Raw genomic sequence first — 13,108 nt, 5'->3', positions numbered from 1 at the left:
CACCAGCTTTGGAGTCAAACAAACTTGGATTCTAGTTTTACCTCTGCCAGTTACTAGTTGGGAGAACTGGGGCAAGAGCCTTAGACTTGTTGCATCTGTTTCCTCATTTGGTCAAACAGGGGTGACCCTAGTCACTCACCTCACAGACTCACTTGTCTGCTCTCTTTGGGACTCATGTCCTGTTAGATCTTTGCCTTTCTCTTTCTACGTGGCTGTGTATTATGCTATGTGATGTTTCCCTCAGTGGCCGTAACTTATTAAAGCAGGAATAGAGATTTGACTCAAAAGCAGCCAATCTGTAAACTAGACAGCAGTATCAGACTCAAAACCCAGCCCAGAAAGTTAAATTGGGCCAGTCAAGTTTCTCTCCCAGGAATTTTCAGTTGGAAAATTATAAAACTCCAACTCATTTTTTTGCGTGTGTGTCATTTTTTTGTGTGTCTACACAGTGTGAAAAATCGTGTAGAGTAACTTCTGGGATGGTCATTACAGGACTGTGTTCACTGCAAGTTTAGTAGGGCTAATGGATAAAGGCCAGTTGGGGGAAAAGGAGGAGACCAGAACTGCTTCAGGAGAGAAGCGGGACTGAAGCGAGAGCGGGCCAGTCCACAGAGCTGGCATTGTTCCTGCCCTGCTGAAGTCTGGTGGCTCGTTTTCCCCCGGATTCACGAGAAAGTTCCCAATAGCCTTACGATAAATGCCTCTTTTTACTTGAAATATTTTGAGTGTTTCTGTCCCTTCCAACCAAAAGAGCCTGATACTTTTAAGTACAAATATTAAAGATTTTTAAACTCTAGATTGAGTTGAAAATATTTGACTATGTTATAGATCCTTCCTTGTGACCTTACAGTTGTTTTTCTGAATTCTTTCATATCAAGAAGGAATGAATGAATGCCCACAGTTTAAAGCAGAAATAAAGAGAGGAAGCACGTTCTACAAGCTCTCTAGGGTACAGTTCCTTGTGAACATTAAATGTTTCTGCAAGCTGAGACTGGCTGAACTCTCCTTTTTTCCTACTAAACCCAGTTTGGAGAATCTACATAGAAAATTATGTACATTAAACATTTTGGTCACTGGATGTTAAGATGCAAACACTTAAGTAACATACTCTAGAGCACAGAGCTTATCTTCAGGGTCAAAGGTAGGAAAATGTATTTTGTATTGTTCTTTAATAATAATGCATAATTTCTATATGAAAAAGTAATAGTTCTACTCATATTCTTTATAGCCTTCAAGTGTTAACTTTATTGGTGACCCTTGGGTCCCTGTTGATTACTTCATTATTAGCTTTATAATTTAGGACTTAGTATGAATCCCAGTAACATTGCCTTATTTTCACAAAAACTAAAAAGCATATTTTGTTGGACTCTGTTTTCTCAGACTTGATCATAATGGACTATAGTCCAACTTTTTAATAAGAAATAAGTTTGTTCTTGATGAACTTAATGTTTTTGCTAGTTATTTTCTGAAATTAGAACCAGTTGCCTATTTTGATGATGAATTTAAGATGTTTAGAAAGTGCGAAGTCTGTAGGAGCAGTTACCTCCCCGGCTCCCACTCAGATCCCGACAGCGTGATGCAGCGCAGAGCGTTAACCCTGCACTACATGAGAAAGCTTTAGTGTGTTTTTCAGAACTGAGTATTATGCCTTTACTTTTTAGATTTAACAGTGCAGTTTCAACTGCTAAGGGAAAAATACAGCACTTATAAAAGACAACTGATGTTTTGTTAGTTCCAGTACTTAACAGAAGGAAGAAAAGCACTGGCTTATATCTGTCCAGTTCAAGCACTTTTGGAATTGCAGTTCTGTTCCTCTCAGGGAAACTAAGCGGTATCTCCCTATTGCTAAACGTCTGTCCCAAAGCACGACATACTCAAGCACCTGATGCAAGCTTCAGAGCATTGCATCACCTTATCCTGTCTCTCTCTCCCCCCACGCCCGATAAGAAATGCACAACTTTGTTGTAGAGGAGGTCGTTGTTTTACTAAAATTGTACTGGTGGATGCTGGATTCATATTTTCTGATAAAATTTGCAATTTCCAAACTTTTTTCTTAGCCCAGACTACATTAAGGCATTTGCTTTTCCGTGTAGAAAGTCCTCAAGTAACATTTTGTTGCTTGAACATTTTTGGTTGCCTGTCTACTTAAGAAAAGCTTTAACTTGGACTGTCATTGTTAAATCACTCCTGGGACATTACTCACCACTTATTTGAGGTTCTAACTTGGTTGCTATTTCCTTTGCACGAACGCCTTCTCTGGGGAATCATTTCCATCAAGCCTAGCTATTGATTCAGAGATCGGGTTATTGCCTTATTGAAAATCAAAATTCATATGACTAGTTCTCAGCATTGGTATTTGAATTAATGTAAATACAAATATCTAAGTTTTTCAAATTGATGCATTCCAGCAAAAATGATTGTAAAGCTAATTTCTATTAAGTGAACGCAATTTTCTTATGAATTTCCTTCAACAAATCGGCACTTTCTATGGGGAGAGTGTCAGTGCATTGAACAGTTGATGGATGTAGAGTTTGTGGCCAGTTCTTTGGTGTTCTAGACATTGTAGCACACCAGTCTTACTGAAAATACTCTGTAGCACTTTCAGAATTATGAACGATGTGGCACTTTGTTAACTTCATAACCTCTCTTGTCACCTTCTGAGACCTGGATTCTTGAGCAACACCTACAGAGATGAAGATTATATTGTCATATTTACAAATATGTACCGTAGTCTAACATATAATTTATTTTAGACTAAAGTTTACCTCTGTAAACATATTCACTTTCCCACTTGATTAGTCCTAGAACTCAAGCGGGGAATACCTGTATTTAGAATTAGGGAAAAGGGACTATGATGCACGAATGGATTAAACTCAGCTGGGATTTAAGAGTCAGAGCATTAGAGTTCAGATACCAGCTTTGCCAGTATTTGATGTGAGTCTTACCTCTTAAGACCTTATTGTGCTATAGTATTTTTCATCTGAGAAGTGGGGAAGAGATTTCTGTCTCGCAGGGTTGTTATGAAAATGAAATGCTAATACGTGTGAAGGGGCTTTGTGAATCATCATACTCTAGCACGGGAGGCCAGTGGCGTTTGGGTCAGAATGCAGGATTGCCCTGCACGCTGCAAGGTGTTTAACATCCCTTGGCCCATTAAATACCATTTAACACCCATTAAATATCTCTGCCCCCAATCATTGGGACAACCAAGTATGTCATTACACATCTCTACATGCCACCTAGGGGGATGGCACAATTCTGACTGAGAAATGTGTGATGAGCAGTAGAGTTGTGGAAATAAACGAAACACCGTGCATGTCCTCGGTGGGCTCCTTCATGAAGAGGTGAGCCCAACTGGGAAAGAGGTAATTTAGTGCGACACACTAAGTGTAACTGTCCAAGTACGCACCAAGCACCAAGATAGCGCAGAGGATGGAGCAGTTGGTGTCAGAGGAGGACACAGAATCTTTCCTGTAGGACATAAACGTCTGAACTGGGCTTGAAAAAGTCGGTTCCAAGGAGCACAGCATGTGCAGGACCGTGGAGGCCTGAAATAACAGGGCGCCCTTGGGGAGCCGGGAGCACTTAGGTATTATTAGGGCACAGATGTTCTAATAAGAAAAAATATTAGAACACTATGGAACGGTATCAAAAATAATTAGGTATGAGCGAATTGGGCAAAATGGCTAATTCAGGGAAAAGTAAAAGGTATTTATTCCTCATTTATGTCACATTTTGGGGAGAAAAGTTCATCTCTGTTTCATTCACTCATCTTTCTATGAGGTAGCTGCCACTACCTTAATTGAAACCCTTACTGCTTATGCTGTTTTAACCAAAGAGGAATTCAGTCATTTAATGTACTTTTATTGCCATGTACCCAGCACTTTATTTAATATCGTGGGTAAAAGATGAGTGAGATAACTTTTGCAAAGAAGTTCTGAATCCCGGCAAAACATTTGGCATTATCAGAAGTACGACAGTGGTAAAACTGCTTTATAAACAGATTGCATTTACTTAGCAGAGTCTTTGCCATGTCTTCACCAATTTATCACATTATGTAAATGAAGAAACTAAGGCTTAGAAAGACTGAATGATTTACCGTCAGTTACCAGGCGGGCAGCATCCTATCCTGGTGTCCTTCCTTCTCTACCTTACTGCCTGCTGGTGGTACCAAAGAGAGAGATTATCGGTCTGTAGGTATCTGTTAAATTTCTTCTGTGCTATGTGTGATTTTTGTCTTTGAAGAGCTTACATCATGACTGGAAAGATAAGACTAATCAGTAAGTTTTTCTATGTTACACACAAAAAATTAAATTATTGACGGTTAAGAAGGTAAGTGTTATTTAGTTCAAATTCGAGTCTGTGAGGGTCCTTAGTAGATCTCTTGCAAAGCTGGTATTTACACAGTGATGGTGGCTATACTTTTGCTCCTGATATGTGAACATTAAACTTTTAATATTTTAATAAAAATAAAATATTTCATTGATGTCTTATAAAAATTACTGTCATCCTTGTGAGTTTGTTGGTTTTTTTTGTTATTTTGTTTGTTTAGTTTTTTAGTTTATGGTAGAGGCAGTATTGTTTAGTCTGAATGGTTTGGAGTTTTTAGTTTAGGTTTTATTGTGGTGGTTTATTGGTATGATGTGGAAAATGCTTGTGGGATTATTTTTCCCACCTAACAGGTTAGGGACCAAAGAGAAATGATCTAACAGAAATTGGGAGAAATGAACTCAAACCGCTTGTAACTATTTGCATGTGTGAGACAGAATGTTCAGGGAAGATCTAGCAATGAAGTCTAGAAAAGCAGGACACTTCTCTGTTACCTTAGAGCCTTTTCATAACTTAAATCAGGTGGCAAATAAGGAGTAAAGTTATCATAGGGTTTACTTCCCATCAGTAATAGATGCAGATATTATAGATGGAAGCCCTGTGCCTGCTACACCATAGGCCTCATTAAGTGTTAATAAAATGGTATATGCCACTGTGGGTGACATTTAGAATACAACTCATTGTTAATAAACGATTCCTTATTTCTAAGCCGTATTATTGTAATATAATTTTAAGTATCTATTTTTAGATCAAGGATTACTAAAAGTGAATAACTTTCCCCAAGACAATAAAAGTAAAAAAAAAATTGTTTTGTAGACTAATTAGCCATAGTGATTGATAAATATTCTTCTCCATTTGACATATTGAGGCATTTTGTTTGTCTCAAAAGGCTGTACAGAAATGGTTACAGTTGACAGCTGTTGTACCACTAATAAGATTAAAGTAAAGAAATTAGTTGTGTCGACTTTAATCTGCTATTTAACACTGCAGACCACCTGGGGTCTTCTCCAGAGCCAACATGTTTAATTGTGATTTTAAAATTACATAACCAGAGCCTGCTTAAGAACATATCTTGCTAACCATAACTGTCTTATTAGACAAGACAGATTTGAACACTAGAGTTTAATTAAAATTAGTATTTTAATTTGACGCTCATCCTACATTTTTAAATGTATTATTGTAATCTTTGAAATATAATACCTTCTCAGTGGGAGGTTAACTTTAGGAAATGCAGAAAGTCTAATTAGGTTGTGCTTAAAATATATACAGTTTCCCATCTAAAATTAGAATATGTCTCTGTGGGATAATTAAATTGCCTATTCTAATTGTGCCAAATTCACCAATTAAACAAAGACCCTTGAAATAACACATCTAGCTGAAGATTTTTTACTGCTGCTCTGAGGCAGTAAAAAAATTAGGAAAATCATTTAATTTAAAAATTAATTTTGGTGTAATTAAAATGTTACATTGTAGAATATGATATGCAATGTAGTAATTATTTATGGTGGTTACACTGAGTTTTGATGCAACCTCAGTGCATCAAAGTGTATTTGAAGTGAAGGATGCATATAACTTACATCCCTGTAATAAAGGTTGGTTGGTCAGGCAGCTTTGTTAGTATCTTCTGAAGACCCCAGTCTTAAGCTGAGATTTACAGTTCCTGGATGTTGGCTCCCCTGTGATCTCTGACCACCGTACGTGTTCTAGCATCAGGAAGAAGGGAGTCAGAGGTAGAGAAGGCAGTATGGGTTTACACTGGCCATCACTGCCCGTGGGAAAAGTTTCTCTGTACCCACAACTCACACTGATCTAAATGCCCAAATGTCCGTTTCAAAAAACCCTCCAAATTCTATCACAAGTCTGCCTTTTCTGTGGTCACGAATGTCAAAAGAGGATCATCTCTTCTTGTTAAATTTTCTGCATTGTTCTTCTGTCCCCAAATTCTTGCTGAGAAGACATTTTCTTACTAAGACTTGTTTATCTAATTAGACTAATTTAATATCTTCAAATTTTATCAATAAAATGATAACACTTAAAAATATTTCCATATGTGCAAGACCACGTTAGAACTTGCAAATAAATATATTTTCCATGTTGAACACTATTTTGCCTTACTTTTATTCAGGTTATTTTATTCTGATCAGTACTATATCTCTAAAACCTATTTGGTACAACAGACCAAATGAACATTGTTAAAATGAAACTCCATTGGAAAATTTTCTCCCTTGCCTCAATAAATAACTTTGTAAGTATATTCAGATAACAGTCTCTTTCTGTTAGCACTCCATGTTGTTTTATACTTTTAAATTCATTGGTTCCATGATACATACTAGAATCTGTCCACTTTCTGTAGAAAAGAACTAAGAGATATGACACTATCATTTGTGTTTGCAAATAAGAGCTGATTTTATCTGTTTTAAAATTTTAAAGATCATGAACTTTCCACATATTTTCTAAGCTAGGTAGTGTTCTTTATGTCTTTTGGGTGAGGAAGAGAGTATTATATTTGTTCATTCCATCATCTCTGTAGAATTGTTACTTCCTGCTACGTGTGGACCAGGAAGTATTTTATGTATTTTGGATACATCACAGGATATAAGTTAATAAATGTGCCAAAGATTTGAATAGATACTTCACCAAAGAAGATACACCAGTGGCAAATGAACGTATGAAAAGATGCTCAACATCATTAAGAAGTACAAATTGAAACCACGAGAAAATACTTCATCATACCTATTAAAATTGCTTAAAAAACAAAATTGATACTGCCAAGTGCTGATGAGCCTACAGAGAAATTGTAACTCTCTTACATCACACTGTCAGTGGGAAATGTAGAATGGTACAGGCGCTTTGGAAAACAGTATGTAAGTTTCTCATAAAGTTAAATATACACTTACTGTATGGCCCAGCAACCCCACTCCTAGTTAGCCCAGAGAAGAAAAAAAAAATACGTGTTCCCCAAAACCTACAAATGAATGTTTCTAGAAGCCTAATTCATAATTACCTGAAACTGAAGACAACCCAGATACTCTTCAGCTGGTGAGTGAATAAACAATCCATATGCATGGAAAGTTTCCATGCAATGAAATACTGTTTAGAAATAAAAAGGAACAGACAAGGTGTGCAGCAACATAGATGAACCTCAGATGCATTGTGCTAAGTTAAAGAAGCCAGAGTCAAAAGGGTACATATGGAGTGATTCCCTTTATGTGACTGAAAAAGGCAAAACTATAGAATTTGAACACAGATACATGATAGTCGGGGGTTGGGAGAGGAGATGACTAGAAAGCGGCCGCCCAGCAGAGTTTGGGGAGGTGATGGTTCTGTGTCTATATGTGGAGGCGGTTTCGCTACTGGATGTATTTGTTAAAACTCGGTACACTAAAAAGCGTAGATGTTAACTGTGTATAAATTGTATTTCAAATTTTAAAATTACATATTGAAAATGCAAAAAGAATACATGAAACATAAAGGAAAGAAAATTTATCAAACTTTTCAATATCAATACTTTATTTCAGAAGAAAATGGGTTAACATTTTTAATATACTCAAGAAGAGGGTATACATGGCAAGGAGTTTATATTCAGCAAAATTGACCTTCCCTTGTAAAAGGTACAGACACGTTGTTAACAACATGCAAGAGCTCAGGGGGTACTGTTCCCACAAGACCTTCCTGAGGAATCTAGTAGAGGACAAGCTTCAGACAAGCAAATGACATGCACTGACACGCGGCCTGGTGGTGAGCATTAGATGTTGTTATGATGGCACTGAAACTAAGGAAGGCAGAGGGAGAGTATGGTGTGAAATGACCGTGTGTTCTGACAGCGCAGCTAGTACACCCTCTGCGGAGGTGAGGAATGGGTATAGCGCGTGCCAAGAGGTTTTTAGCTGTCTTCAGTGGTCATAATTAGTGGTGGTACTAATCATTTTGTTATTCTCAAAGTTCTGTGTATTGTAATGTAGGATAAAGCAAGTAAGTAATTGTGGATATTTCAGCTCTGTCATCCTTGATGCTCTTGAGGACCAGGATCCTCAGTGTCAAAGAAAGGGAAGAGAGCTGTCATATAGAAGAGTTTAAAGGAAAAAAATCCCTTAGTCCTGAGTTAGATTCTGAAATACCCCTATGAATTCGCAAGATATTTGATCTGTAACTAGGGGATGGGGTTCCTACCTCCATTCATTCTAATGAGTGTTTAAAAAGTAGACTAGTGGAAACTGGTTAATTAGTGTGTTACTGTGTTCCACAGTTGTACATTCTTGTATGTCCTTTTTGAAACAAAGAAGAGAGTTGTCCCTTGGTTTAGACATCTCTGTGCTCAGCCAGCTCTGTGCTGCACACTATGAGGGCTCCGGAAAGGATGAATTGGGCAAGGGCCTTGCCTAGAGGTAACTGAGAGTAGTGTAATGTGTAATGGGACACAGTCAGCTGTGCTTTGACAGTAGTCTCAGTTTCAGCCTCCAGAGTTGGCACATGCAGCTTTCAGTTGGGCCAGTCCTGACGGCCAGGCCTACACCCCAAGCCCCGTTCTGTGAGGGCCACTCACCCACTAGGTCCAGTGAGGGTGTTAGAATTCCAACTGCAGCCGGATCTCCCTAGTTTCAGATAATTCTTTTTAATAATATCTAAATGAGTTATTTTAGTTGGAGCTTTATAAAGACAAAGCATAGTTTGAGAATGGTAATGCACTTACCACTTATTAAAAGCTTAATGCAAACAAAATGTAGCTGGTAAATTACAACATGTTTAGGGGCTCTAGTTTTGATACCCAGGGAACTGGTATTACTCCAGGACTGTGTCCTCGTTTGGTCTAGATCCCCTTTCCTCACACTGTAAAATTTGCTAACCATCCTCTGTGTTCTGTGAGGTTCTGTCCCTTTCCTGCACTGATTCACATCAGGCCAATCCTTTCCTTACATGAGGGCTGAAACAGTAGCGATGAAATTCCAAGTTTCTCTTTGCACCTGTGTTGATGTGACTCTGTTACTTATTGTGTCTTCTTGGCACAGAATTTTTCTCTGCAGAAACTTAAAGCCTTCACTCACCTCCATGTATGTAACCTATGTCATTTATTAAATGTTTTGTTTAATGGAAACCAAAGGCATTTGGTAAAGTATAATTTATAATATAAGGGCTCTAGCTTTAAAATGCCCATGGCAGTTGTTTTTAAATGTCTGCTTTCTTGATACTGATGTAAGATTCTGCTGGTGTCGTTTTGGGATGTAAATACGTTCCTGTATTCATCGCCGAAATACCCAGTTTTGTGATGCCTTTTCTGTCCTCTGATTTTCAGAGGAAACATTTTCAGTGAGAAGACTTACTGACACAAGATTCACTCATGTAGTCATGATTATGTGGGGGCAGAAATCCTTTATCTCACCCACAGTGGACTTTTGACAGAATAGACAGATTTTACTGTCTTCTCAGAGGGTACTTTTAAAATCTGGGGCTTTCTGTTTGATGTTTAAAAGTACTTCCAGTCATTTGAGTTTTAAATTACAGGGAAAGCTGCTTGGGCGGACCACCCAGGCTGGGTTCAAAGCAGTGATCTTTCTAAGACAGGTGCTCTTCAAATAGAGGTTGCCTTTCAAACAAGTTCTACTGAGTGGACAAGTTTTTCCTGACCGTGAGATTTTTGGTACCCCCCCACCCCCTTTTTCTCATCAGAAAGTAGTTTCTTTGTAGAAGTTTCTTGGGAAAGTTTTGTGAGCATAAGATTATATAGATACACATTCCATGCTTTACTAGTAAATGCAGTTTCCTTAGTGTAAAGCACAGAGGGCATTAGGACGAAAATCTTACACCAGGTGTTCTTTGCTTTTTCATGTGTATATTTACTTATGCCTTGTGATATTCCACAAAAGATTTTGGACAAGTTGTAGGGATTTCACTGAATAACACAGAAAAAAGAAATTAGAAATCAAGACCATAAAAATTATAGATCAAAACCAACGGGAAAACAGAGTACAATTGTAGAGTTATAAGTTTCTACGTATCATTCTAAATATAGCACCCTCATTAGGGATGTGTAATTGTGTATATTAGCCCTACTATAAAGCTGCAATACACAAAACAGTGTGATATTAGCACAATGCTGGACAGAATTATCAGCTGGGCTAGGAAATCAGAGAGTATGTCCTGTATATAGTTATAATAAAGGTTGCACCTCAAACCAGTAGAGAAAGGTGGATTATTCGGTACTCTCATTGTTGAGGAGGGGAGTAAATTTAGCTTCTGCCTCACACCATAGACCAAAATAAATTCTAAATGATTTGATAGTGAATTATAAAACCGTAAAATACACACACAGCGATAATTCAAGAGAAAAGAAATACAAATGGCTAGATACATAGTTACTTCATCTCATAATGAAGAATAACTCTTTAAAGGATTAAAGGAAGAGAAGCAAAAAATAAAATCACAAAGAAAATATTATTTGACTATATGAAATTGTTTAGCTTCAGTACATTAAAAAAAAGAAACCTTAAAAAATAACAAGCAAAATGAATGGCAGTAGGTAAAGTGGAGAAACAATGTTAACAACATGTATTAACCCTCTGTTAACATTTATGATGAGAGAATCCTATGCATCATTAAGAAAAAAAGAAAAACCTCCAGTAAAAATGTTCAAATAGAGATTAAGAATAATTAACAACAAGATAAGTATAAAAGGCTACTTATCTTATACCACAATCAACTTCCTATCTTGGATTTAAATGTTAAATCTATTAAAATATCAATTAAATTTACAAGAATTTTTTTATAATCTCGAAGTGGGAAGGTCTAAGTCTGACACAATACTGAGAGGTACTAAAGGGAAAGTTTGTCAGATTTTATCAAGTAAAACTGAAAACATTCTTTTTAACAAAAAATTAAAAATTTAGGTAAGCAATAACTGGAAAAATTTTTTTGCTACATATGATGATCAAAGTTGAATATCTTTATTATCAGTAGAAAGCTTTATAAATCAATAAGAAAAAGACAAACCTCCCAACAGAAAAATGGGTAAAAGGTTCACAGTGATAACTCAATATAAACACTTGTGGTCAATAAGCACTTGAAAAAGTCTTTAATCACACTTGTAATAAAAGAAATTCAGTCTCTAAAAATGCTATTTTTAGCTGTCAAATCAGTAATGCTTTTTTTAAAATGAGTTGATCTGGTGTTGGTAAAAACATGGAGAAACTCTTTCTGGGAGTATACATCGGTTTAAAATATTTGTTTCTGAAGGGCAGTTTGAATTGGGCAGTGTCTGTCAAAAATCTTAAGCTGAATGCTCATATCCTCTGACCCAGATTATGGGTACTGGAAATGTATCCTATGGAAGCAGAAGGATTTGTTCAGCACAGCTGTTGTGAACATGGGTTGTGCTGTTGGGCACATCGTATGTTTGCTGTTGAGCACATTCTATGTTTGCAGGGCCCCCGGCACATAAGGTGGCCCTCCCACTACAGAACATGAGAGTGCCAGGTACTTGCTTCCCAGTCTTCTTTGCGTCTAGGATATAAGCTTGTGACCTGGGTTTCACGACCCAGCATCCCCATTCCAGACTTCTGCTGTGGGGCTAATGAAATAAGAAGCAAGGACCTCCCAACTATTCTTTTGACAGTTGGAGGCACCTGCGTCTCGTGTCCAGCGTCATAGTGTGAGTCAAGCTTTGGCATATAGTGCCCAGGTTTTTTCCAATGGATCAGTTTGGTGGTATGTGATTCGGGTGTTGGTCCTGGCAGTGTAGCTTTTAAGCCTGTGTTTTCTAAATCCTATGATGTACTCAAGCCTATCAGTCAATTTCCTTTCTGTTCAAATCAGCCAGAGCTTTCTTCCTGTGGCTTATGCCTAAGGACTCTGAATGTTAAACGTGCATTATTTATAACATTGAAAACTGGGCACAACAATAGTAAGGGATTGGTTGAAATAAAATTTTATATCCATTGGGTGCCACTGTTCCACCTTTTAAAATCAAACAGCATTTCTCAGTTCAAGTATTTTAATCAGAAAAGGAATTTAAAATAAGAAATCAGATGTTTACGAAATTGTTGGAAAAGGCTGTAGACATCTTAACTGATGCCAAAACAATACCAAAAATATCCACTGGGAGCGCTGCTCCCTCTGAAGCCAAAGACAAGTTAGGAAGGAAAATAAGTTAATGCCACCCACAACTGTCTCTCACACCCAGGAGACCACAGAACGGGTACCTGCAGCTGCAGAGCAGAGGCTGGGTAATCAAATTAAGTAGCACAGATTTTCCCACTGGTCCTTGACGTGCAGAATCTGGAAAACAGAACCTGAACGCTGCTGCAGGAAAGCCTCACATTTCCAAACCCTGCTTGTTGACAGTAACAGCCAAGAGCCACAGGAAGATGGCCTTGACTCGCTTCAGTCTCCAAATCTTGTCTGTTACCATTTGTGTCGGGGAAAATCTCGTGCGTGTGCATAGACTGTCTGGAAGGATATGTGAACTAGTAACCTTGGTGATTTCTGAAGTGGGGAATTGAATGGCTGGGGGACAGAGAAGGAGATACTTTTCACTGTGTGTCCTTTTTTGTGTATGTTGTACTATGGTCATCACTCTTACTCGGAAGTTACCAAGTTAAGTTTTAATTGTATTAAAGCTCAGTAGTTTTTACTGTGCTCCAAGGGAGCACCCCCAAGCCTCCGAGGAACCCCTCAAGGCTCTTCAAGAGGAGGGAGCAAAGTAAGGGCCCTTCTGCTTTAATCACAGCAACTCTTGATTTTATTTGTTCTTTGGTTTAAGTTCCTGAATAACATTTTGTTAGCTTTT

The 13,108-nt window shown here is 37.7% G+C and overlaps 1 protein-coding gene across 5 annotated transcripts in view; it reads left to right on the top strand.

The window, feature by feature from the left end:
* Positions 1 to 13,108, top strand: part of SCAPER (S-phase cyclin A associated protein in the ER) — a 269,359-nt gene that overhangs the window by 163,787 nt on the left and 92,464 nt on the right. The gene's annotated exons all lie outside the window — the stretch shown is intronic.

Source organism: Vicugna pacos, chromosome 27 (assembly GCF_048564905.1).
Source record: "Vicugna pacos chromosome 27, VicPac4, whole genome shotgun sequence".
NCBI classification, from domain to species: domain Eukaryota; kingdom Metazoa; phylum Chordata; class Mammalia; order Artiodactyla; family Camelidae; genus Vicugna; species Vicugna pacos.
The sequence above is the reverse complement of the archived record's forward strand: the minus strand, read 5'-3'. Positions and strand labels throughout refer to the sequence as shown.